This window comes from Dendroctonus ponderosae, unplaced genomic scaffold, assembly GCF_020466585.1.
Source record: "Dendroctonus ponderosae isolate FM_Combo_2020 unplaced genomic scaffold, Dpon_F_20191213v2 Dpon_F_20191213_1, whole genome shotgun sequence".
Lineage (NCBI taxonomy): Eukaryota > Metazoa > Arthropoda > Insecta > Coleoptera > Curculionidae > Dendroctonus > Dendroctonus ponderosae.
In genome coordinates, this window is record NW_026017110.1 from 9,735,738 (window position 1) to 9,740,488 (window position 4,751).

The window sequence follows — 4,751 nt, forward strand, 5'->3', positions numbered from 1 at the left end:
AAGACCAACGTGTTAGTAAAATATATATACGAGATGGCAAAAATCCTTTTGAGTTTTTCTCGCATGTAGAATTTCGGAAAAGGTTTCGGTTTTCAAAGGCCACTATTATTGAGGTGATATTGCCTTTTTTAAACGAACCATTATTGAAAGCGGATAATCGTGGACTACCAATATCAAATATCACCCATTACTCAATTGCTGGTATATTCAAGATTCTATGCAAGTAGCTTTCTATTCTAGAGATTCTATACAACAAGCAGCAATGTTTCTATGATTCCATGTCTACTTTCTTACATAAAGTGTATATTATATTGTAGCTTGTGTCCGGTAATCTTCGTGATCTTCGCCAGTCCTTCAGCGATTCAAAAGACATATTTACATAATAACATTGACGCCATCTTAGATTTGTCAGGTTCGCCAATAGTCCCAATATAAAATTACCAAATAAATACGAAAGTCCCTATACATCTATACTCGACCGATACTTCTCCGATAATTCACGAAGTACTGTTTATAAATCGTCTCTTGATTGAGAACGATCTCGTACTTGGTTAAACATGAGCTGAGTATCGGCTTGAGTATCGTTTTTAAATTAATTGCTAAATCTGGAAAGTGCCACACTATAGCAGAAGAGTTTCTTGTTCCAGCTGATCAGATCATGTGTAAGACTATGATTAGTGATTCAGCTGCAAAACAGTTGCAAGTAATACCTCTCTCAAACAACACTATAAAAAGAAAAATAACCGACTTATCTCTTAATATTGAACAGACTTTAATTTCAAGACTCCAGATTTGTAAAATGTTCGCTATGCAACTTGACGAAAGTACAAATATTTCAAGCAAAGCAATTTTGTTGGTATTTGTTCGTTACGACTATGATAGTGAAATTCATGAAGACTTTTTGTTTACGGGAACTAATGCGTACTACGGCTGACTGTGTGTTTAATGCTTTGAATGATTTTTTTACTGAATCTAATATACAGTGGGACAAATGTGTTGGATTAAGTACAGACGGGGCCCGTGCTATGTCAGGAAAATTAACCGGTCTTGTGGCAAGTGTAGCACCTGATATAACATGGACTTATTGCTGTATCCATAGGGAAGTCCTAGCTTGCAAAAAAATGTCGCCATTATTAAAATCAACACTAGAAGAAACTGTTAAAATTGTTAATTTTATTAAGGTCAGACCAATAAACTCTCGGGTTTTTCAAGCAATATGTGAAGAAGCAGGCAGTGAACACGTTCAACTCTTTTTACATACAGAAGTACGATGGCTGTCACGAGGAAAATTTTGGCTCGAGTTTTTGAACTTCGTGACGGCATTCGCCTTTTTTTAAATGACAATAAATTTGAATTGGCTGAACGACTGAACGATTTTTCGTGGATGTGCTTGACAGCATACTTATCGGATATTTTTGCTTTTTTAAATGAACTCAATCTACAATTACAGGGCAAAAGCATACATATTTTTGAGGCTGAAGAAAAAATAGAAGCCACCATACAAAAATTACATATTTGGGCTAACCGCGTGGACCAATCATCTATATACATTTTCTTCTTTAGATTCGTTTTTGAAATCCGAGGCAGAAACAAGAGGTTAAACTTATAATTTGTGAGCATTTGCAGAACGTAGCTAAAAGTTTTCGTGAATATTTTCCGACGCCAAATAATGAAAACTGCTGGATAAGCAATCCGTTTGTTACCTCAAGAACTGAACAAAATGCAACTTACAGAAAAATATACATATATAATAATATATATACATTAATGGATACTCGCGATTTGGTACCAAAGAAATCTTAAAAGGTTACAGGTACAAAAAAACTGTTTCAGCAGGTTTAATCACCCCAGCCAAATACCAGCAAAACTAGCACTTCAACTTCTTAAAGTACAATTGAGAGTAATGATTCATAGTTTTGTCCACTATGCCGAGGATCTCGTGTGATACGAGGCGCTGTACTACTTGTGATACATGGCCTAACTAAGACTCTCTAGAGTTAACAACCTCTGAGAGTGAATGATATACTTACATCCAATATGAAGGCTAATAATTTATTTTAGTTATTAGGCCTTTTTTAGTTTTGATTTAGTTTTTTGAATTTTCGTTCTTGGAAATTTATTTTAGGTCTAATATTGTTGCAACTAGTTGACTACACATTTTTGCGATACCTTTAGTACATGGGTCTTTTTACTGTGACTGAACAACGATACACACAAAAAGTTTGTTACAATAACAATGTTGGTATAAAACAATATTTAGGTGTATCGTGGACTGAACGGAATATAGCTGATTTGCATTGTTTTTAAAAAACATTAAATTTTTCCTTAAACTTACTTATAAACCTCTTTTTGTTTTTATTTTAAATAGAGGATTCACATCTGTTTGATGTGGATTAAATCTCTCTCGATGCCGTGCCTGTCTTCAGGCGTGAGTTATCTTCATGACAATTTGACGAAATCTTCCTCTAACTTTTGCTGCTCGGAACAGCTGTTTCACTCCCAGTCCAGTCCAAGTCCTTATCCATCTTCTGAATGTGATATTTGGTACTTCGCATTATGTGTCCAAAGCAGCTGATCTTTCCTGTTTTTATAGTATTTAAGAGTTCCCGATTTTTGTCTGGTTGTCCGTGAACTTCCTCATTGCTGGTGTCCGTAGTCCAAGAGTTTTTCAGGATTCTCCGATAACACAACATTTTAAAGGCTTCAATTTTATATATGGTGTAGATCTAAAGCTTTCATGTCTCACATCCGTACAGAAGAATGCTCCATATGTAACCGCGAGTTCTGTTGAAAAGAGTGGTTTTCCATTTACCAAACGCCCTGCGTGCCATTTAAATTTTTAGTCCTACCTTTTCGTCACATGCTATTTCATTGTTCATCCAGCTATCCAAACATATCTGAAGTGTCTTACTTGCTCGATGTTGTGTCCATTGATTGTGATCGAAATTAGTTTTATGTTTATTTTACACACCGCCATCCACTTCGTTTTTGTCATGTTTATGTTAATACCCCATCTTCGTGCAGCTTCGTACACTCTATTCAGCAGGATCTGCAGGTCATCCATAGATTCTGCAATGACGGCGGTGTAATCTGCGTACCTTACGTTGTTTATAATTTCGCCCCCTATCTTTGCTCCCTCCGCATATAAGGCCTCGAAAATATGTATTCGAAGTAGAGGTTGAATTGCATGGGCGACAAAACACACCCCTCTCTTACACCGCGTCTTATCACTATATCGTCAGTAACGCTGACGTGCATTCGCGTCTATTTCAATTTAGTGTAAGTACCAAATAGTTAATATGTTTTATTAATAGTCTTTCTAAGTAATTATATCAAAAGGTCCTACCGTTGAAACTTGTGAGTGTTTCACGTTTTCAGTCCTTCGTACAATATAATTTCTTTCCGATGGTTCCTAGGGCGTAGGAAATTAATTGTTATGCATCGGTTGTAATGACGTGGTTTGTGAAGACGTGGCCGCATCGTCATCGGCCCATTCTGTTGTCTCTTGTTATGTTCCGGTATAGTGGATTACCCTTCTTGTCCTGTGCCGTTATCTTTCCTTGCTGGTTTGGTTTTGCGTTGGTGAGCGCCGGAAACCATATCCGGTTTAGTGCCATTGTTTCTTCTTTTCTGTTAAAGTTGTCGCTGTGTTTGTAGATTTCGATGGCTTCTCGTCTTACTCGGCGGCGATAGCCTGTTGTCCGAAGCCCTTTTTAAATGTTGTAGTCCCGCAGTTAGGTGTGGTGGTCCACATATTTTCCTGGTCAGTTAGAGTCGTGATGATTCCTTGCTTTTGACTCGGGTGATGATTGAACAGCTTGTGGAGGTCCGTGTGGGTGGCTTTTCGATATACCTTATCGTTCCCTTTCCTGGACAGCAAGACATCTAAGAAGGCCAACTGTTGGTTTTGTTTAACTTCCATGGTAAATTGTATCTCTGGATGTTGTTTGTTCATGTGGACGAGGAACTTGTCCAGGTTGTCGCGTCCATGTCTCCATATCACGAACGTGTCATCGATATATCGATACCAGATGGTCGGTTTGAAAGGTGCGGTTCTCAAAGCAGTTCATTCTCATTTCTTCACGAAGACATTTGCTATAACCGGCTTGAGTGGGCTTCCCATAGCTAGTCCTTCCATTTGCTCCTAGCAGTCTCCTTTACACAGGCAGTAGGTGCCTTTTAGACAAACTTTGAAGATATTTGTAGTACATTCCTCAAATAGCTCATCCACTAGTTCTCGGTAATTTTTGCGAACAGTGACACGACATCGAAGCTGATTAGCATTGGTTCCAGTCTCAAATCCTTGATTTTGCTAATAAAATGTTTAGAATATCTGATATCTATATGTGGCTGTAGAAGAAAGGCTAGATATTTTGCCACATCGTTTGTTGGGGATCCCGGGGCACTGACAATCGGTATAAGTGGGACCCCCCTTAATGTTCCTGAGTTTAACCTGGGTCCTACCGTTGGTTGATTTGTTTTGATCCCTAATCAAGTTGCAATGAAATACGATTAAAAACCTAATCCAAGTTTTCAAAATCATACGTCGACATAAAGATGACGTTGAATTACCTGTACAAAATATACTAAATTATGCAATACGAACCCTAACCACCATATGTTAGGCCGATGTCCAATGCTTAAAAAATAAACGATTTATATATATACAGGGTTGCTCATTAGTGCGTCAAAGTGCGATATCTCAGTAAATATGAACTTTACAAGAAAATACGTCCTACGAAAGTTTTTCA